At 33.9% G+C, this 24,295-nt stretch overlaps 1 long non-coding RNA gene across 4 annotated transcripts in view; it reads left to right on the forward strand.

Annotated features, from left to right (window-relative positions):
- LOC146996814 (uncharacterized) overlaps positions 1 to 24,295 on the forward strand; it is a 970,208-nt gene that overhangs the window by 561,980 nt on the left and 383,933 nt on the right. The window contains exon 4 of one of the 4 annotated variants that reach the window (XR_015041689.1): positions 24,098 to 24,194. The exons of the other annotated variants lie outside the window; for them this stretch is intronic. This is a non-coding gene — a long non-coding RNA (uncharacterized LOC146996814). Of the gene's footprint in view, positions 1 to 24,097; positions 24,195 to 24,295 lie in introns of those variants that run through there. 4 annotated transcript variants of the gene reach the window in all.

Below are 24,295 nucleotides of genomic sequence, written 5' to 3' on the forward strand. Positions count from 1 at the left end.
ATGTATGTATGCACATATTTATGCATGTATGTGCATAAATATATGCATATACATACACATACACACGTGCCTACATATACATGCATACGTGAATACATACATGCATATATACATACATTTCGGAATCCTGTCCTGATAACAGAAGAGTATTAGGTAGGTCATAATGCTCAATAGTACATTTACTTTATACATACAACACTATCAAGCAGCGCATTTCAACATTTTTCTGGGTAATTATGATTATTTCCTTTGAATTCAAGTCTAAAAGAGGAAGTGATGTTACTTTCTTAAAACTTTGCTCTTGAGATCAAACGGATGCTACGAACAAATTTACATCATTTTTGCCTTCTAAAGAGAGTCAACTCAACGAATTTTCATTGAACTGGTTATGGTAATAATTTTGAAAGTCCGGGGAGTTCCTGATAGAAACTTTCACATTATTATTGCAAGTATGACTCTATGTTTTCTTTGAATTTCAGTCAAGGTAGACATTAAGAATGTAGACTTATTTTATCCTACTTCGCAGTAGATTTTGACTAGTGTTTATTTATTTATTTATATATTTTTTATGTTCCATGTAGCATTTTGTTTTGTTATTGCCCAGAAAAGCTTTACCCGTGGCAACAAAATTGCACTCCAGATGGTCTTTGGTAAAAAGGAGCTTCTAAGAAAAATCCTTAATTTCGTAATCTTTATAATCTGAGATCTGATAAAGATTTCCTGCTTAGAGCTTGAGTTTGGTATGAAGTCGAGGAGTTGTTGTAAAGCTACAATGGCATTTCACTTACAAACGAAAACATGTCTCACGTAGGCTATTCGTAATAAAGTAAATTGATAAGATAATCTTGAAGTGAAAAACTGCAGAAGATCATATTGAACAGGTAACTACCATTTGTTAGCTTTGCTAGACTAATAAGAAAATTTTAAAATACCAAGAAAGGAATATACAAAAATCGTCCAACTGAAAACAAAGTATAAAACTGAAGCATAAAAACGAAAATGATTTCCATCCATTTTTAGCATGTCTATAAATTTTTGTAAAATATCATATAAAAACAAGTTTTATTACTTAGTTTAATCTATTTAACCTTCTAATCTGTAGACGGTATAGTGGTAACAAAGGCAAACTTCTAGTCCAACACCAGGGAGGGGATTCGAATGCCACGCAAGACTTCATTGTTTTTGTGTGTCCTCCCATCTCATCCCGAGTGTAACGTCAGTCTTAACCTCGCTTTCGGCGATGAGATTGTTAAATTACAGATGGTATCGAACATATCCGATAAATTCTTGAGGAGAAAATGGCCAGCCATTTTGTAGAGTTGTAGAGACATTAGAACTTCTTTGAAAGCAGAAGATGTGAAAAATGAGCAATGCCCTCCCCGGGACTCGAACTATGGGCCTCTCGAATATGCGCTGAGCATGCTGACCACTACACTAGGAAGGCATGCTAAAAAAGTGGAAAAAATGCCTTATATATTCCCACTTTTAAAGACAAGAGATTAGGGGACTCAATCGCCAATTCTTGTGGGAAGAATCATCATCCACCACCCTTTTAGTTCGGGTGCCACTGTAGAGACATTAGGATTTTTTGGAAGCAGAAGATGTGAAAAATCAGCAATGCCCTCGCCGGGACTTGAATCACGGGCCTCTCGAATACGCACCGAGCGTGCTGACCACTGCACTAAGACGGCATGCTAAAACGGGAGAAATACAGGGTTATCCAAATTAAACTTCCCCAACTCAGAGGTCTGTGCAGAGTATTGTATGGGTCATAATGTGATGAAATTTTAAAAACAGACACTTCAGATCATGCGCTCGAGATTTATTAAACAAAAAAGTACAAGAAGTTGCCGATAGGTTGCGCTGCAGATCAACAAGACATTATACAGATGTTCTATATGTGTACCGTGGTTTTCCACAACTCTTTCCATTCCCAAAGCAGTGTGTTCCACAGCGGAACGCAGTAAGTCCACATTAATTCCACGAACATGTCGAATAACTGCGTCTTTCAGATGTGCTAAGGTTGCTGGGTATTCTCGCTAGACCCGATCCTTTAAGAATCCCCATAACCAAAAGTCGCATGGCGTGAAATCAGGCGAGCGGGGAGGCTAAGCTGTAGGGAAACAGCTGCTGATCACACGTGCATCGGTAAAAGTTGCCCGTAACACCTGTTGAACGCCACGAAGAATATGGGGAGGTGCACCATCCTGCATAAATATCGTGTTCTGAAGGCGGCCACGTTGTTGCAGTTCAGGGATCACAAACGTTGTCAACATGTCCTGTGGCAGAGCAGGTTTTGAACCCTGTTGGAGGTCACCACTTCAAAAAAATAAGGCCCAATGACGAATGTTGCAGTGAAACCGCACCGTACAGTAACCTTTGAAGGGTTCAAGGGCACTTGATGGATTGCGCGCGGGTTTTCACTTGCCCAAATGCGGCAGTTGTGCGTATTCACTTGACCATTCAGGTGAAAAATGGGCCTCATCCGTCCAAAGAATGTTCCACGGCGAAGCAGCATCGACTTCCATTGGAACTGCAACGCAAATGTTTCCCGAACTACAGGATCCCCGTCGGACAGCTGATGACGACTATGGATTTTGTAAGGAAAATAACCGAGGATTCGACGCATCACGCGCCAGACGGTCGTATAGGACATATCAACAGCACGAGAAACAGTTGGCACACTGACAACACCATGTGGTGATTGGCTAGTGGGGTCCACGACCGCCAAAGCAACGTCTTCTACGCGTGCAGATTCCACAACCTGTCGTCCTCTACCTGGTAAGATTCCCAGCTGTCCCGTTCTTTCGAACTTCTTCATCATGTCTCGTACAGCGCGTGGTGTCATTGGTCCTCAGCGTAAGATCTTCAGCCGACGGAATGCTCTTATCGCAGCACAGAAGTTCTCGTCATTCTGGTAGAAAAGTTTCACTAACAGAGCTTTGTCTTTCAAAGTCGCCATTGTGCATCAGCGAGCTGAAAACAACTGCCTGTGCAAGGCCTGTCTTCCACTTTTGTAGGGCTCGTCTTTTGGATACGTTGCGCAGAAGCTTTATTTCTGCAAATCACGTTGCTGCAATATGCACATTACTAGTGTTACAGCCCCACCTATCGGCAACTTCTTGAACTAATTTTTTTTTGTGTAATAAATCTCGAGCGCATGATCTGAAGTGTCTTCTGTTTTTAAAATTTCATCACATTCTGACCCATACAACACTCTGCACATGCCTCTGAGTTGGGGAAGTTTAATTTGGATAACCCTGTACCTTATAGAGTCAAGTAGATATGAAAAATGAGTAGTGCCATCTCCGAGACTCGAACCTTGGACCTCTCGAATATGCGTCGAGTATGCTTCCAATAACACCCCGAAGGAATGAGGAGAGGCGGGAGAAAATATCTTATAATTTGAAGGAAAAAAGAAACGCTATCTAATCTTTACGTTGATTATTATTTCATACAGATACTCAAGATAATAATGTCTTGAAAGACAGTTGTAATCCTTAGTATTCTCACGTACTCTTGTAATTATTGCTAATGAATTCACATGGCTTTACTTTTAGCTAACTCAAACTTCGTAAAAAATAATTGCTATTGCAGTTATTATTGAAATACAATACAAAGCGAAAAGGATGATGCTATATCATTCGGAGGAAGTTTCTGATTAAAAGTATTTTATAATGAGTCGGATTCTTGAAACATGCTTATCACTATGCAGTGCGTTATGGCTGGTAGATTTTAAAGATTTACTTAGAAAAGCGTTAACTTTACTAAATCCTCATTCAGACAGACGATTTTTTTACCTTCATCTAGTTAAAAAGCATTTCTTCGCTCGATTAAATACAAATATTGCGCTACAAAATCTCTTTGTATTTTTACTGAAATTGCTGTTTATCTTTAATTGCAAAGGAATAATATTTAACCGCATTACAGTAATTTACAGTAGACTGACTGCTTAACAAATATTTGAATTCCTCTCAATTGAGCAATATTTAAAATCAATTTGAATGGAAACTTATTTCTTCTTATTTTCTGTTGGAATGGATAAACGGTCTTTGAAACCACAGCACAGTTGTAATATTCCAATCGTAAAGGAATGTTTTGGCTTATTACGTATTTTTCTAACCGATTGTCCACCTGTTTAAGAGTAGGCGTTGTGATTTTCATTCTCACGATTACTTCCTGATTTACAACGGCTGAGAAAACAACGTCTCCGGCTTTCATTCTTTTTAATGTGAGGGAATTCTTTGGCGCTTAACAGTTTCAGAATACTTGGCCATAGAGCGATTACCTTTGACGAAAAAAAAAATCTTTTGACTTTTTTTCAGAAATTAAGATCCCAGAGATAGAAAAACTGGCTGTCCTGCAAAATTTTTTTCGGTAATTTTAGAGAGCAAAACGTTTAGAAGAAATTTAGAGAAACTGCATTATAAAAGAATTTTTATGCCTGCTGAAAGCTTAACATTTTCAAACATTTTGGAGATGGAATAATTATCTATTTACAAGGAATATATTGACGCTCCCTCAAAATTTGCCATTTTTAATAAATAATTTTAGAGAAAAAAACAACGATATTCTATGAAAAAATTCTTTGATGTCTTCAATTTCAATAATAAGAAATCTCAAAACTTTTGAAGGAAAATTTTGATTACTCTTTTCACTCTCAGTGCCACCAAATATAAATCATCTTTCTAAAAATGGCGCGAAAACCACCATTTTGCACCCTATAAGTAATTTCTAGCTTTTCAGCACTAAAACGTCGATAAATTGTGTCTGTGTGGTTTCTTTAATAACAAAAGTGGTATGTATGGGTAATTATAGTAAGCGAATTACAGGTATTCAACTGTAAACATCCATGTTCTTTTGAGACAACAAAGTTTTTAAAAAATATGAATCATCAGTTGACAGCTTAGCTTTTTATACAAGTAGGATTTAGGTTACTCACTTGCCAAGAACCATGGGTACTTACGTATTAAGTTGCACTCATTACTTTACATTATGCTGTTATAGCATAAAATGTACACAACCTCGTAAAAGCCAATTCTCTGTCTTGTAACCAAAAATATTTATCTTTCTTGCTAAATAAACAATTCGAATACTGTTGTCAATTTTTGAAAAGAAAATGTTTCATCATCGTGAAAACTAGTCATTCGCATGGTCAGCCGCTTAAATTACTTATAATAAAAAAGAAAAATACATATGATTTTAATGAGTCCATCTCGCCTGTAATCTAATAATTAATAATAATAGAGGTGAAGAACTGCGTTTACTTTTTTCAGTCGCTTAATTTGTTAACCTTTACAGAGAGAAAAAATAAATTAAATTACCTAGGCTTTGCCAAATGACAGCACACTAGCACGTGGAAAATAAAAATATTTTATCTCGCGCAGTGGCAACACATTTTTTTTAAAAATCGTCCAGTTTGTGAATTAAATTTGGAAGCTTGCCAAGTAAGAAGCTTCTTACGCTTTGCCAAGTAGGAGCTCACTTCTTTCAGTCCAATGAACATCTATCGGACCTTATGTCACTACCTTTCTGATCGCAAGCTCTTAGTTGTTCATAATAATGGCTATATAGAACATCAACAAACTATGGGCTGTACACAGGGTTCTTGCGCTGGCCCTCACTTATGGAATTTAACATTCAACAGCGCTTTAACAGCTGAGTGGCCAACACATACAAATATCTACGCATATGCTGATGATGCGGCCTTGATAGTGCGAGGAAGATCTCGTGAAGAATTGCACTCCAACTGCAATGATACATGCCCTTTCTTCCACTCTCTGTGTACATCACTAAAGCTAAATATAGCTAATCAAAAATCTAAAGTTCTGCTTATTCCTAAAAAAGGAGAATCACTGGTACGGAGACCACGTATTATGCTCAGTGAACAAAGGATTCAAATTGTCCAAGGACTGAGGTATCTGGGTCTTATTTTTGATGAAAAGATGACCTGGATACCTCACGTAATTGATCTGAAGCCCAGAACATCGGTAATTGCCAGAGGTTTGAAGAAGCTACAGGGGCATAAATGGGGTCTTAACCCACATATTCAGAAAATTTTATTCAAGACAGTTGTCGAAAAGATTATTACGTATGCAGCAGCTGTGTGGGCATTTTCTATGCAGGGCTGTAAAATTAGACATCTGTCAGCAATCCAGAGACCCTTTGCTCTAGACATAACTCGTGCTTATCGCACAACAGCCTCTAATGCAATCAATGTTTTAGCGGGATTATTACCCCTCCACTTACGAGTTCAAAAAGAGGCTGTCAGGCAACTCATCAAACAGTTACGGCGTCCAGCTTCCTTCTCTGATGAATATTTCCTTCCAGAAGAGTATGAAATACCGGCTCCTGATTTTCGTACCCATCCACCATTTAAAGGCATTGGTGTTTGGATCCAAGTCCAGCCAAATACTACAGCTCTACCTTCTCAAATAGAAATTTATACAGACGGCTCGAAAATTAACGAAAACACAGGCAGTGCTTTTGCTGTTTTGCGGCATCATATAATTACACATCATTGGAAAGGTCAACTGCGCTCTCAAAATTCAATCTTCCAAGGTGAAGCGATTGCTATTGCACAAACCTTACGCTACCTTATCTTTTACGGTATTAAAAAACAGTTATAAAAACAGACAATCTATCGTCGTTGCATGCTTTGGGTAATCCTGACCATCCATCTCCCATTATACAAAACATTCAGCAGAATCTAAGAGAGCACTTCCTCCATCAGCTTAAACTTGAGTGGATCAAACCTCATGCTGGGCATTACGGAAACGAAACTACAGACAGTCTAGCCAAAGAAGCAGCTTCATGCAATGCAGATACTCTAGTCAATATCCCATGGCCTATTTCTTATCTCAAGAAATGCCTGAGATTGAAGGCCATTGGACGATGGCAAGAGGAATGGGACCAAGGCTCAAACGGTCGACGAGCGCAGTATCACATAGCGTATGTTGACACTGACCGTATCATTTCCAACCCTCAGCTCGTTCGATTTATCACTGGCCATGGTCCATTTCGGCAATATTTTGCAAAAACGGAGGCTGAGTTCCACAGCAACAGAACTCAGTCTGCTGCGGAGATATTGGATCCCCAGAGCATTACCTGACCACTTGTCCATTGACATCTGATCTTCATATTCAGCTGCCAAGTACCAACAGGCAGGCTTTCTGCAAATTTATTATAAAGCAGAGATATCTGATTACAAAGGTTGTCAATTTAATGGACAAACTATCTACGCTGGGCATGGACTTATGTCAGACAGTGTAAATTCTCCTACTGCCATAAACGTATGCTCCGTATATGGATTATATGCAAATTTTTGTCAGCAATATAATAGTCTTACATCAGCAAATTATAGTACCAGTTTTAATCAGTATTGTGTTAGTATCAATACCAGTAAAGTATTGTAACAGTTAAATATTGTATATGCATATTTGTATCAGTAATTTAACAGTCGTACATGATTAAGTATTGTATCAGTATCAGTATTATATCCGTCTTGTTTCCGTAGTGTATCAGTCATATTTGCATCAGTAATATACCAGTAATGTAACAGTAATGTGTCAATAATGCATACGTGTTGTGTTAATTCGCATTAGCTTGAGTCTTTGTAACGTGTTATTTTGTGGTTTTATTTACCGACTTGTACAAAATCACTCCCATTTACAATTAATCACTATTAGTCAGTATTGTATGAGTATTAATACTAGTAAAGTATTGCATATGCATATTACTCATGCATATATCGCATGAGCAATGAAAATAGTCTTACATCAGTAAAGAATTGTATCAGTATTATATCAGCCTTGTATCAGTAGTGTATCAGTTATATTTCATCAGTAATGTACAAGTAATGTAACAGTAGAACATTGATCTGTGATATTTTAATTCGCATTTTTAAGTCTCTGTAACGTATAATTTCGTGGATTTATTTACCGACTTGTGCAAAATCATTCCCATTTCATCAGTATTAATAATCAGTGTTATATCAATGTATCAGTACTCTAGCGGTATTCATCAGTATTAATATCAGTACCAGCCTTTTATCAATTCTGCATCTGTCATATTTGCATCAGTAATGTACCAGTAATGTATCTTGTATATTAATCTGTAACTCTGTAACATGTTATTTTGTATGTCTTGTCGTGCTCGTTGAATACCTTTCAGGTGGCATTATGTATTTTGAAGGGGTGCTATAGATAGTGGTGGACGTGGTGCTATACTAATTAAGCGTTTGATAAGGGGATAGTGCCTCCGTTCCGATTACGTCCTCCGTTCTTTCTCTCTCTCTCACTTCTTTTAGGCCCACCAGCCGGCCGAGAGGTAAAGTCGATGAACACTGGTAATTCGGCCTGAGGTTTGAATCCCGCGAACGAGCTGGCTGCATGGGCGTTTTCGTGGTTTTCTTCCTGTGTAACGTGTATACGATCCAGTTTCCCTTAGAAGGCCCTCCACGAAGGCATCCCTTTCTTTAGGCAGATAGCCCTCAAGGCTTTGCCATAATCAAATACACCTACCTACACATCTTTTAAACTGTTCAGTTTGTTAATCAAAATTTTGTTAAATTCACACAAAGCTAAATAAAAAATAATAAAAAAAAAAAACTAGTAAAAGATCGAAATTTGGGCTTCAGGAGGCACATATTGAGGTGGAAGACTGCATGTGTTCAAAATTGGATGCTCTAGGGGTTTTTTTCCTACAGTTTGTAAATTATCTAATTTAAAATTTTATAAACGCTATGCTCGAGACTATACAAATGTAGTTCGTAAATAATGTGTATGGTATGACATATTTAATACTTCCATATAAAGTAGTGTTTTAAAAAAAAACGTTTTTAGTAAACTATCTGTTTGTTATTACTTTATAATTTATGTAAATGGCAGATTTTATCTACATTTACGCCAACAATACAACTATCGAAAAAGATTCTAATAATAATAATATATATAATGGTAAATATCACTCAAAATATATTCCATCTTTTTAAAAACTTAGAAAAAAAATTATATTTTGACGAAGTTTTAAATTTTAGTCAAACCGTGCCTAAAATCTTGAGAATTCTCTCGTTATATTAAAACAGCGTAGAATTTCTTATAGTTTTCCGCTATTTTGATATTATAAAATATCAGCATGTTCTTCAATGAAATGATGGAAATCAGGTTTCATTAATGAAAGACAGTGTAGTTCAAAATTAAAGTAGCAGATTAGTGCTGTTCGAAAAGCATCACTAAATGACAGTAATAGTTTATATATTTTTACGCTTCTTTACAAATTTTCAAAAGAAATATTTCTTCGATAACTGTTACTAATGTTTACTCAAATTATGACTAAAACCTTGAGGATTCTCTGATTTATATTAAAATGTCATTGAAATTCTAATCATTTTCCGGCATTTCGATATTACAAAATATCATCATGTTCATATTCTGCCAAGATTCCGATCAAAGTAATCAAAACGAAGTTTCATTAGTACGAAGTTTTTTTCTTGTCATTGCTAAACTAATTAAATGTTGCACATTTGTATCTTTCGATCGTCAGATTTCAGCTTTGCTTGTCATGATGGAGCAAATATTTCAGGATACAAGTTTCCCATTATCTATATGTAGAAAAACGAAATTCCCAAGATCTTGCCAATTGTCGTTAGCGTCTGTTTCGAATAAAATAAATAACTCTCAAAGGCTCCAACTCCACTCGTCACATTCAAGGTCAAATCTGATATTGAATCAGTTTCAATCGCCGAATTCAAGGATATTACTTTGTTCCAATTACGCATTTTCTTCCATGCAGTACTCAAGTCGAAAAGAAATGTCGTTCCATGTTTTGTCGCACGATTCGTCTTTAAAAGCACTTTCGTCATTGGTGTGGCACCAAAATCTACAGATTGAACAGTTGCTTGAACTACGGGAAAAGCCATAACGATTTTTAAATTTACTCAGTAAATTTATAAAATCAAATCTTGATAGTAAGTCACTCCTGAGATTGAGAAAAAGAGATGCATTAAATGAAATCAATAAGTAAATATAAATGAATAAATAAAAAATTCCGAAAGCTTTTAAATTTTATATTATTCCGAGAGGGACTTTTTGTAACATTTTGTACGTTACCTTTATTTATTAAATATCATTTTTTTCTCACTTCATAACACTCAATTCAACAGAAATATCACAAAATATTTAAAAACAGAAAAACTTTAGAATTTTCGATACACAGTCTCCTGCGCTGGTGTTCGAGCAGTGTTGCCACTGCTCGCTTTGAAATCGTTGAATTTGTTAATAAAAATTAGCTAAAGTTTTACAAAATTTGAAATACACTATAATACAAATTCTAAACTCGGGGTTCCATGTGTCCATGCTCGGGTGGAAACTTACATTATTCAAAATTGGATGGCTCTAGGTACCGTTGCTTTATCACAATGAGAGAAACATACATACATTCATGCATATTCTTCATTATTTAACTTATTTAAATATAATACAGGGCGATAATATTTGGTGGCAAAAATTTTTAATTTAAAAAGTGATTCCCCGTTTATAATGAAATGCCGAAAAATGCCGTTTTGAGACCAATAGCCCTTCTGGCCTATCCCCGCCTTAACGAAACATAAACTATGTAAATTGATTTGTAAAATTTTCTCACTGAATTTCAATTTTAATATAGAAACAGAAATAAATTGCTTGAATTTTTACTTTATTTTAAAATAGTTGTTGATTTGACTTTTTTTTTCGCGAATTTCTTTTAGAAGGCATCCTAAAATTAGTATACTTAAAAAAAAAAAAAAAAAAAAAAAAAAAAAAAAAAAAACCCATCGAGATCCTAGAATTTATCGAAGTTCGATATGTTAAATCTATTCCTCTTTCCAGTTGCACTGAATTTAAAGATTTATTTTAAGCAACAAGTGTTATGTTAAGAAAAATGCCTTGCGTGCTTTGCATATTAGCAAAAGCAGGCTCTGTTAATCATATATTTTCATGCAGTTTTTACTTTTTTTAAAAATCCATATTGTTATTTTTTTTCCTAATTTTCTCGGTGTTTTTGATATTTAACCGAGGAAAAGTAAAACCTGTAGGATATGAGAGAAATAATTGTAGCTTAAAAAATTCTATAAAAATAATAATATGAGCACTTTGTTTCAAATTGTATTTTAAAACCACAGTAAAAAATTAAAGACAATAAAAATAAAAGTAAAGACAATAAAAATATAATTAATAAAAAAGGTAAAATCAATACAGATGTAATTAATAAAAAGATAAAAAAAATTAAAATATAATTAATAAAAGATAAAAGCAATAAAATATCATTAATTAAAAAAAGATAAAAGCAATGCAGTCTGGTTTCATATCTGAATTTTATTTCAATGAATTTTAAGCAGTTTCAACAGTTTAAAGCAATAGTTTTACTACTCCTTTTAGTTTAAGAATAAATTATTAGAAATTTAATATATTATACACTGAAATATAAAAAAGTATTTTAAGAAACTTTTGAAAGAAACTGTTCAATATAACAAAGCAAAACAAAAACAAGAAGTCGAAATTTGCTATCGTATTATTCCACCATAAAATAACGCTACGTGGAGAATTTTGCTCTTATTTCATATAGGAAGTAATTCAAGAAATTGAGAAATTTTGATGTTGAGTTCTTTATGCTCGAGGCTTTAAAAAATTATTTTATTCCAATCTTCGCAAAATATAAAAGTCGCTTAATAGAACAATAATAAGTGATTTAATAAAGTAATAGATACATGTTATAATCGTTAGAAAATATTTAAACCAATTTTCCTTCTTAGATCCACAAGGTGGAAAAAAATTGCTGAAACCCGTTTCAAAATCTGCAGGATTGTAGTGATATGTTTGTTTTTAAAACGACCTTTCTAACATTTCAGTGAAAACAACGAAAATTGTTGAAAAACAATATTCTGAGAAACAAAAATAGATTTCATTCCTCAGAACTTGTTACTGTCGCATAAAATAAGATACTCTACGTAAAGAAATAAAAATTGAATTCAAATTCTGCAGAATTCCTTACATATTTCATAGCATTATGTAAAAGACTCAATTTTGAGGTATGCAAAACTATGCCTCAGTACTTTGTTATTCATCACTGCTATCATATTTTTAAAAACGTTTGCCTGTAATATTATTCTGTCTTCTATTCTTGAAAATATACCTTACTTTTGTTTTCGTGGCCCACGAAACTTCCGAAAATGTCCATTTTTCTAGCAGAAGATTATAAATTAACCCTCCGACCGCAGATACAAAGTTCTTAAAAATGTAAACAACATTGATGAATAAATATCAATAATAAATAAATAATAAATTTTAAAAATCATACCTTTTTCTAGGCCCAAAAGGGGCTATTATTCTCGAAATGTGATTTTGCGTCTGTTAAAACGGCGAATTACTTTTCATTGGTATACTTTTTTTTTACCACCAAACATTATCGCCCTGTATTATATTTAAAGAAATTAAATAATAAAAAATCTGCATGAATATACGCATATGTTTCTTGCATTATGAAAAAATAACTGTACCTAGAGCCATCCAATTTTGAATAACGTAGCCCTCCATCCGAACATGTGCACAACAAGTCCAATTTTGAATTTCGAATTTTGTGTTTGTAAAATTTCAATGAAATTTTGATTCACAAACTCAACGATTTCAAAACGAGTAGTGAACGGAGCTAACGGAGTGAACCATTTTTATCTCCAGCGCGCATGACTGTCTGTCCGAAACTCTAAAGATACGCTGTTTTTATATATTTTGTGACATTGCTGATGAATTGTGAGGTGCAAGTGCAAAGAACGTGATATTTTATAAATTAGAAAATTAATTAGAAAATAATTAGAAATTAATAATAATTAGAAAAATGTATGCCGACACTTAACACTGTATCGGAAATTTTAAATATATGCTGCTACGCTGCATTTAGAATTTTTGTAATTTTATTATTGAATTGTATATGGCGTAAGTGCGAAGAAAATTGAAAATTATGCTTAATAATAAAGCTAAAAGGGCAGTTGAAATGGGTTAGCAGGAGCTAGTGTAACAGGATACTGGTAGACTGCGAGCCTAGCGACAGTGTAAAAAAACTTTAACAAATCCTTTTGGTCGATCGTTAAAATCTGAAAACTTACAGACCTTTTTTTTTTTTTTTTTTTTTTACTGCGAAAACTGATCACATTTGAAATTCCAGTTTCTGGCGATTCCTCGCGTTTGTTCAGGATAAAAGATGAACGCGTTATTCATGGATCCCGCGTTTGGTTTGCTTTGGTTTATTTAATTATGGCGAAGCATTCAAAGGTATGTGCCTAAGGAGAGGGATACCTTGCTGGAGGACTTTCTAAGAGAAACTGGCTCGTATACATGATGTACATGGGGAAAACCGCAAAACATTCATGTAGCCGGGCCGTTGGATGGGTGTCCCATTCGCCGGGATTTGAACCGCGAACTGAACTACCAGTGTTCAGCGACTTTACTGCTCAGCCGCCGGTGGACTCCCCGCATTCTGAGGGTTAAATACACCGTCTTCATAAATTTCTTTATCCAGTCGTTATTTTCGCAACCATTGCTGGCAGACATATGATTAGAATGACGAAAATGTTTTAGATGGTGAAAATGTGATTTGGCATTTTTAAATCTGGAGAAGTAATTTTTTTTTTCTTTAAATTACGAAATATAACTTTTATGCGTTCCTATACTTGTATTTAGAAAAATGTTATACTGATTATTAGAGATGAAATACAGAAAGTTTTACTCTCGTACTGGCTGAGATATTTAATGTCAAAATTTGGGATTTTTGACGTCGTATTCAGTTTGCATTAAGGAGTCGGTTAATGAAATGAATGAGTTAGAATAATTCGAGGTAATTTAAATAGTTCCCTTTTAAATGTCTTAAGTGATATTCTTTTGTGATTTACCAATGTCTTTAATTTATAGTTTTGTTGCATTTGGTATGCCGAAATAATTTTCACGGAAGTAATTTTTAAATTTTCAAAATCTCAAAATGCGTTAAAAATCAATAAAGATTCTATCTAAATGAAAGTTATTTGGAGGCTAGATCTTACTGGAACTGTGAAACTACTATTTGCTAAGTTTAACGTGTACCAGTAACTACATAGTGTTAGGAAATGTCCTGGCGCGGTGAGATAGTGTTGGTTGTGCATTAGCACTCAAGGCGTAATGAGTACGTTTCCTCAAGCACAGAATTAAAGAATCATAAGTCAAAAAGATTAACTACGAAATCTTTATTTAATAGGATAATTTTTCTTAACTTAAGCATAACAAAAAGTAATAATGTTCAAGGACATTAAAATTGAAGTATTCAAAAGAATAACTTACATAGAATCCTCATCAGTACTAAATATCATCAGGCTTACCTATATTAGGCAATAAAAAAAATAAACAGGAATATACTTTGCCATCGTACCTGAAAGAGAAGAAAGTACTACTGGATTAGACCTTTGGCCAGGTACAAGTAGCTAGGGTGAAAATCAAATATACTGCATTGCACACGAGCTTTACTTTCTCTCGCCAATATATACCTTGGCGCACGTTCGTTTCGTTTGCTTTTCGAGTTTCATTATGCAAAATACCTAAATTTATGCTAACAGATAGCTTCCCCGCAAAGCATGTTTACGGTTGCCATAAAATGGCAAGGGTTGCCACATTTGGCGAGAAATCGCCCATTTGGCGTCAAAATTGGTGATATGCCGTGGATGGATGGAGAACCTTCTGGAACGAATTCTTACCGGTTTAGCCCAGAATGTTCTCGAACACAAGCTGCAAGCTATATAAACCCTGCTGGTCTGCAGTCAGTTAGTATGCCTCGTCTAGAGTGCGATATAGTAAGTCTCGAGTTAGTCAGTCCATGCGGAGTCGATCGAGTTGACGGCCGGGCAGCGAGTGCCGAGGAAGTCGTTGAGTGCATCAAAAGAGTCTCTTCGTGGGCTGATCATTACACCACGAAGGCATGCTGAGAAGGCGGCGAAATAATTTATACGTTGCACTTAATAGAGCACGTTTTCACGAAATTTCGAAAACACTTTTCTGGGCCAGTTTTGCTTTGGCCTCCCTTTATGTTCAGAAATTGCACAGTTAGCGGACTATAAGACGCTAACTGTATTTTCAGAGAGTTTCTGAGAGTGTCACCAAGATCACTAATTCACCTAAATTATGCTATTTGTAATAAAAACATTAAAAAATTTCATTTCATAGTAAATCAATGAAGCTCTTTTTTATACATTTACACGCACGATTTGTAATATGATTTTAAATTAGTATTAAAAATAAAGAAATCATAAAGTTATTATAATTACTTAACTTCTGGCTTATACATCGTCTCTTTACATTTAATCAATAGCTTTTTTATGGCTCCTAAATTTGGCTTAAATTTTCATTTACGTCTCTCATGTTTCTTTTTGAGTAAAAGTCGAATGCTGTCTGACTTTGTATGCTTGAAACTTTCATACTATTCGAAATAAATTACCTATATCTTAAATTCAATTTCAATAAATTATAAATTATCTGATAGTAAAGATTATTTGACGCTTTCGTGCTCCTTTTAAACTTATCTAAGGTTCAAGCTATAGATTACAGGGAGATAATGGGTTAATGTTCACACCTAAAATCATTTTAGCAATCGTTATTAAATATGACTCCCGCCCTGTCTGTGAACTTCTTACTAGAGGAATGAGGAAAAAATAATTACAATGGCTAATTTCCTAACAGTTTAGATCATTGAAGAATAGAAATGAAATGAACACACCCTAAAATCGTTGGCGCCAGATTTCCTACGAGGAAAATGCCTGGGAAAGAGACTTTTCTGAAATTCTAAATATACACTTCTGTTTCATTAAACTCTGTTTCTAGCCATAAAGCACAGAAGGAAAAGTTAGAAAATGATTGCCAAACTCATCGTCATTAATTTCAGCATTTCATAATTTTTATCTTTTTTATGCTACGAATAAGCAATCATTATGCAAGCAGAATGTCTGAATGTCTTTTTTTGACTTTCCTCTCGCAGAGAAACATCAGTTTAAAACCAGGTTCTATTCACTGTAATCACTCACAAAAAACGTGACTGCCGGTGGCAGTTAAAAGCAAAATTTCAGAGGGGAGTTCTTTCGGAATCAATAATAAGTTATAGTCGAATTTATTTATTTCATAATAAATTACTCATTTTGTATTCATTTGTTGTTTGTTTCTTATTTGACTGCAGAGGTCAACTGTCAACTGGCAGAAAAGTTATATAAATTTTATTACCACATTTTAAATGATCACAATTTTCTGGCTCGTGTGTATTTTCAAGTCATCATTCTTGAAACTTACGCACAGTTACGTTGAAAAACATTCTTAAACCTGTCTACCTGAGTCAAAAGAAGATAAGGGAAAAAATTTAAAGGGTTCAGATTTCAACTATCATCCAAAAGAAAGCGAAACATTCTAGACTTCTGATTAAATTTGATGCGAGTGAGACTTTTTGAATTATAAGTATAAAAATGTAAAAATATATATCATTAAATTTTTTCGAAAAGTAGTAGCTTTATCACTATGAAATTATATATTTATGCAAAAATATGCCTAATACCCATAATTATAAAATATCTTAAAGTTTGAATAAAAAATTTAGAATTTTTTATTTTAACGTCTCTTGTCCTCTCAAAGCAATCAGAGTAATATTTATAAATTGGCTGGAGTAATTTCGAAAGTTTAAATATAGAACCTTTGCACTTCTATAGCTGCAAAAGGGCAAATGACGAAAGAGAAGCCAGAACTCAGGTGATAAGGACTGAAAGGAAGGAAGCAAAGCTACTGACGCCATCTACTGATAAAAAATGAAAACAATCAGGAAGTAATTTCCTTAAAAGATGAGAGCAAAGACGGTTTGAAACTGGGATTATTAAATAGAACTGAAAGAATTTTATGAATGTGAAGCTCCTCTTGAACTGTCTAGAAGGTCTAATTCGCCATCGGAAGATGTTTTATTGAATAATTTTGGCTGCAGAAAAATAGAAAATGCGATTTTCTAACCAACAGTATTGGGCCACAGAGAACATATATTTCTTTATTTCCTAACTTATGCCCCATATTCCTTAGTTCGAAATCTTAAGGCTTTCTATATTTAAACCTTCGAAACTATTTTTGCAAATTTATGAATATTACTCTGATTTTTGTTGGTTTAACTCCTCCGATAATACTTATTCAGTGTGTTATTTTACCCTAAATTTGATTCTATTGTGTTTAGATTTTGACCATTTCTATTTCAGTGAAGCATGATTTTGCTTTTGTACCGATAAAATCCCATTATGCAGTTCTAAACATGATGTTAATGTTTAACATGATCACTGACACAGTATGGAAGGTAGCACGCGGCGGAGTCCAGATGAGTTTATTTTTTAACCATTGAGCCAGATCTTTTCGGATGCTGGTAACATCGGCTCCTCTATCGACGATCATATTCCCATAACGAAGAGTCTATTACTGCCAACACTCATTGCTGTGATCTTAAGCGCTTTAAAATGGGCTTTCCATTACTTGGCAACGTTCCTCGAGATGGTCTGTTTCCAGCGTGCTTACTAGGAAGTGGTCTTATTTTCTCTGCTTTGGGATGTTCTGCTGTTCCTTTGTATCTGTCCTTCACCATCGCCATTCCAGTACTTTAGGTTCGGTTTATATCCACTCCTATTCCACGTCAAGGCATTGATTTACTTACCTAAGCAGTCAATTGATTCACTGGCTCCTGGACATGAGCAGCTTTGATTGGGTGACGGTCTCTATGGTGTACACTAAAGTGTTCTTTTAGATACTTGATATCTCCCATTCGCAAGCTTTCTGTCTCTCAGGATTCCGAACGCCATCGGTGAAGTATTTGAAGGGATCAGGATTTCCCTTGTTTCCAATGGGCGGTCCGAAAAGGCGAGACGAGGCAACTTTTCAATATTCCTGGTGAGCTCCTGGAGTGTTTCTGTGGGCTTCTGTTGGCAAGATTTTAACTGAAGCCTGTTATAGCCTTTTAAACACTTCTAGCTCTTTTATTTCATATACTATTTACAATTTAGTTAAAAGGGAAATATAACTGGAAATTTCTATATAGTTTGTTTCGGCATATTCTAGTTTGGAAACAGCCACATGTAACTCATACGCTTTCTTGTACTTTTCCATTTCATCTATACTGTATATTCATCGATCTAAATTTCAACGCATAATCAAATAATTACCGCTTATTAATTTTAATGTAACTATTTTTAATTTTTACAGTTTACATGCCGAGAAATTTAAAAGTAATCAAAATATCCTAAAGCATGCATTTACGACAGAAATGAATGGTTTTCAATAAAAGGTTATATTAAATCATTTTTAAACAATTTGTTTTAAACAAGTGATTTTAAAACATACTAATAACGGAAATAAAGGAAGTAGTGCCTGAAATATAAAAGTTAACTTATTTAAATAACTTTTAATAAATTTTGCAACTAATGATCATCATCATCAAGCAGGCATTAAGAAAAAACCTACAAAGGCAATCTGCTTTTCTTTTCCAGGAATTTGCGTATTATTTCTGTCTAACGGTGTGAGGTTCTGTGTTAATTAATCTATTATATATTATTATTAAAGTAAAAATTCTAATCATTATTTTCTCTTTACTGTCACTTCTCTTTCGTCTCTCTCACCAGGTTGCAAATTAGTTAATGTATATAAAATCTGAGATCCTGAAGTTAAGACAGATCTTTTGGCAGCGACCCCTTATCTTTTTTGGTTACTATTTACGACCAGCTCTTAGATTACCTAGATTTGGCTTTAGCGCTTTGCTCTTTATGTTTGCTCGCGTGATTACAGGGGCTGAAGCAAAGCTTGCAGTAAGAGTTTGCGGCAAATTGTATACTTTAAATTACTTAAGGTTCATTTGAGCTAGTGCTTTTATGTTAGCTTAGTGTTTTAATTAAATTGTAAATCCCGTCAGCAGGTTTGATTTGTTTTGTTTTATACGAGATGTTTAGTTTATTAAGGTGAAGTTATAATAAAAATGCTTATTTTAAACTTCTAATTTCATATTTATTTCTCTAGAAGACTAAGACGGGGCGATAGGTCGTCTGATTGTCTACCTACGTGAAGCCATAAGCTAGCTTTGAAATACTTCGGTTCCGTGTAACTGTACTTAATTTTTAAATAACTACCTTTTCTAACTATAGATTATGGCTGTATATGAAACTGTGAAATAAATTAAAAGATTAAAGCTCATACATGTATATAGGGATAAAGAAAATCTGTTTTTGATATTACAGCGTAGATAATTTAGAAAAACAGGAAAACGAATAAATTTGACATTTACCTAAATGTACTCGTATATCTAGGTTGAAGTATTTTGGATAACATTTTAGCTGTTTTGAGATAATATTAGCGATCGTGAAAAAACATTTTCGTTAAAAATGATAACTTATAACACATACTAACATCCACATTACTTACTACATTGTTATCATGTATCTCTTATCACTACTCTGCGACACATCTGCATTTTCTGTAACGGAGTTAAAAATTATTATCAATAACCTTGAGTACTGCATATCGTTTCCAAAGTCAAGGTACGAGTTAACTATTTTGAATTTCGTCTTTCGATCAAAGCGTTACAGGCCATATCGAATACATTTGATACGTCTGTATTTAGCTAAGCCAGTCAAAAACAGACAAAAATATCTCATTAGCAATGTTTATGAAGGAGTACCTTTGGATGGTGGCCGCTATCATCCTTTCGCCGCTTTTATTAGCTCGAAATACCGAGCTATTTTTATCGCGGTCTATCCGCAAGTCATTAGTTAACTAATCAACGTAAGTTTATACTTTGAGAAGGATTTACTTTAAGTAATAAAGTTTCCTTAGAGTGGGAGTAATCTAACATTTCGAGAATATTAAGCCGTGAAACAGTGGTAAAGAGGATATTATGAATTTTAGGGAAATTTTGTGTACTTACTGAATCATTCAACTGCGTGATTTTATAAATGATAATTATAATTTCCAAGTTTCTGCGTTTTAAAAAATATTTAATAACTTCGCATAAAGTAGTGATTCCTTGAGAGCAGAATAAAAATACATAGTTTTTAAAGGCAGGCTGAAAACTCTTTTCATCAATCTGCGGATAATTTTAGCCGAGTTGAGTTTTTTAAAATTAAAATTTAAAATAGGAGGTTGAAAATGGGATATAAAAACATTCGCCATTAGCTGCTGAAATGAAAAGAGTATTTCGCTAATATCAGTATCATCATCCTTGAAAATTAATTAAAATAATTGGACTTGAATTAATAGCTAGTCATGATGCTTTGGACTATTTAAGTTTCCATCATAATTAACCCACAATATTTAGATTTTAAAGGGTAACCGAAACACTACTCAACACCTGAAAAAAACCCTTTTATCAGGGATCATCGCTTTTCCCCCGTGCCTTCTGTCGTGGCGTAAGTGGGTACATGTCCGATTGGGTATTGAAAGTTCCATGGTTGGAATCCAGTGGAAGGCACAGCTAAATTTTATGCTTCGTGGTTTCGAAACTCCTAACATCTGTATGTTAGGTTTAATACAATTACTGTAATCTTTGATATGCTTAAAAATGTAACACTATATAGTGACATTGCGTTGAATGATTTACAACGATTGAAAGCTTTGGCTTCGACTGATTGCACTGAATTTGTACTAACTGCGTCAGCTACTCTAACATCTTAAGATCAATGTGCGATTCCTGAAATTTTTTATACTTCTTGAAATCAGTGTGGAGAGGAATCCACCTTCAATTAATTAAATGTATTTGCTACTACACTGATTTCAGTAAGAATAACACTGCAGATAGGTTGATCAAGTTAACTTCTTCATGTGTTTATATACTATAACGCCAATATCTGAGGTTATCTAATCTGCTGACATTCTAGGAAGTTTACATTAGAGTTAAATGTTTAATAATGTCCCATGGACAATATCCGCTGATAAGCCAAGTGTTGATCAGGTTCAGACTCTTAAACTGTCAACAGCATAAAAATTCTGCCGCGCCGGCGTGTATGCATGAAAATATAGTTTTTTCTACATACCATATAGGTCCTTGCCCTAACTCATATCCACATGATTTAAATCTTAATCCACTCGAAAGCTAAAAACGAATGGATTTCGAGCCAGTGTTAAACAGAGAGATATTAATAACAACAAGGCTTAAAGCCCTTTTGCTACATCTAACCTGCACTCTAATGACGAAAAGTGCAAAATGTTTTGGGACAGTGTCACCAGAATTTTCTCTGAGTAAACTGTATTTATAAGAATTAAACAGTAAGTGACTGTAAACTTTTTTATTTAGCAGAAAAATTTAGTTTTTAGTAAGTTTATGCTTATGGAAGTAATTTACCTAGCTAAAAAATCTCAGAAAAATTTTAAAACAAGATATAACCCAATATGCAATTAAGCTAGTCGAGGTTAATAGAATTTCTGCGCAAGTGGTTTACTTAACAAAACCCTTTATTAAATATAACGTTTTATTAAATCAACGCCTTTACCATCTCACGCGGGTGGTAACGTATCAAAAGTTAACGCGACTGAATAAAGGTCAAGCATGAAATACATTATTTAAAGGTCAGAATAGGTAGGAGAACTATTAGGTATCGGCATAATACAACGCGTAGGAGTAATCTAACTACACATGTCAAAGAAATATATCTTTTCATCTTAACAAGTTTTCCGTAGAATGGAATATGAAAGTTCAAAGTACAAAGCGGAGGTGTATGAGAAAGTTCAAAGTACAGTGCCCCTTTCGAAGACGTTTTCTTCCGTTCCTTTACATTAGAATAAATACGGTAAGAACTCAAAAACCATCTTGCTGGAATTATATTCGAAATTCGATTCCCCTACATGTCAAAAATAGTTGTAGCATCTCCATCCTTTTCTTATCATTTGAAATAAGGTAGGAATCTACTTTCAAATTGTTTGAGCGACAGTTGTTGTTACGAGTATGCGACATTTCAACTTAAAGGTCAAAGGTCGAACGCCCACGCCGCGGAAGATATCAGTGCACCTTCATACTCCAGTTTACGCAGACGGTTCTCCAGACCAACTCTCTCCCGTTTGACCGAGTTGGAACAGAGCCAAGATCTCTAGACGATTTTATGCCGCGTTGCGTTCCTTTAGAGGGTGTGGATACTTCAGGATCGGTGTTTCCCCCTTGGGAAAAATGGTCCCTTTTTTTACTTGTGCTTTTTTTGTCCTTAACTTTAACCAGGGATTACCCAAGGAGAGGGATTAAGAATGCGTCATGATGAGAATTCTGCGAGGGCGGGTCCATTTTGGTAGAAATTTAGTTGTGCAATTCTTTAGTTAGAAGTTACCTTGACTAAAAGTGAATTCCATTACTCAAGTCATTTCGCTCGTCCGCTGAAAACAAAGGGTTAACATATAAACGAAATAAAAATCGTACCGTGATTTTATGAAAGTATGTTACTAATTGTAATCTGCTAAAAAAAGACCTCTAAAATGCTTAGCCACCGAGTATTTTATTTCAGAAGACGTAAAGTTATTAAATATGCATGATCCATGTCCCATATTATTGCTATTATTATTTATCAGAGCTTAAAGTGACTAATACATTCGTTTATGTAGCATTTCATTCGAAATTTAATAAGAAGTTTCATTAGATAATGCAGTATATAATCAGTAGTTATACTTTCATTAGATAAATCATACAATAATCAGATAAATCATATAATAATATAATAATATGTACTTCAGATACTTAGATAAATCATATAATAATACATATACTTCAGATACTTAGATAAGTGATATAATAATATATACTTTATAAATTTGTTATACTCGTGAAGATTATGCTTCGTGTAACTGCAACTGAACAGGTCGTCAATATGATAAAAAGCGTTATTTTTAAGCTAGGCTCTTTTATAATACCTCCTGAAAAAAAAATGCTATCGAAAGGAATAAAATAAATCATATATTTGCCGATGAAGATGAAAATACATCTATAGGTTTAGTGTTACACCTGGAGAAAATGTATTTCGAAAATCATTAGTTCTACGTTGAATGTAGTTTTTTATGAACCGAGTAAAACACATGATTGTGATGAAAAATCTATTTTAAAAATCACCTTTACATTATGAAACGTCTGACAAAATTTCTAAGTCACAGCGTAAAGTGAATTGATAAAAACAGTTAAATAAATTAAATTAAGGAGTAGTAGTTCGTGATTAGCTCGTAAAAATTAACTAGGCTTTTAAAGCAAAATTAAATGCTGTGCTAAGAAGACAAATTATTTTGTTTACAAGAACAAAAAATTCTAAATACTTATCTGTATATATTTTAAGATATTTTCAACTTAACTTGTTTGTTTCATATGCTAATTGATATATTCAATCTGTTGTATTAAATTCATATATAATTAACATTTAATTTAACTATTTATTCCAAAATTTATTAGAAACAAAATTTCATTTTCAATTTAAGTTGTACATTTTTAGAGCTATCTGAAGTAGGTGCCGCTCATTTTTTTTTTCCTTTAAAATTGGTTTATTTCAAAACTTCTGAAACTATTTTCCATATTGAATTTTTGTAAAAGTATTTTGCGATTTATTAACGTTAATTTTTTTAAAAAAATTATTAAAATAATTAAATTTTAGATTTTGTAAAAAGTTTGATTTTTGTGTTACGCAATTTTTTTTAGGTATGTTTTACAGTACTTATTATTTTCTATGCATATTGCTTGTAAAAATATGCATAGGCAAATATGCAAATAGATAAAAAAACCTGCGAAAATCATGCTAACAGATTTTAAAGATATGATAAAAAGATTTTAAAGATATGATAAAAAGATTTTAAAGATATGATAAAAAGATATCAAAAGTGGTTAAAAAATAGGAATGGAGAATTAGGTAGCTGCTTTTTCATTAGAAGAAGAAACGGAGTGGTACATAGCGATGTAAACTGATACGTAATCTGTATTTTAAATGCAAATAACGTATTTAAATGTTATTTACGTTTAAAACGATTTGAATAGAAATTTCTGAACTTACTGAGAAATGCTTATGCAAAACTTTTTATGTACCAACGTTCGATTCCAGGTGAACGGACTGGCTGCATGGCCATTTTCGTCGTTTACCCTATATGCAACGTGGATACGAGCCACCTTTCTTTAAAAAGTCCTCCACGAAGCCATCCTTTCAGGTAGGTAGAAGACCCTTATGGTCTTTGCCATAATCAAATAAATCAAATCAAATCAAATCAAAAGCAAACTAAAATAATAATATGTCATGATAAAA

Source organism: Stegodyphus dumicola, chromosome 6, assembly GCF_044657685.1.
Source record: "Stegodyphus dumicola isolate Sdum_Otavi_A_Nest chromosome 6, ASM4465768v1".
Lineage (NCBI taxonomy): Eukaryota > Metazoa > Arthropoda > Arachnida > Araneae > Eresidae > Stegodyphus > Stegodyphus dumicola.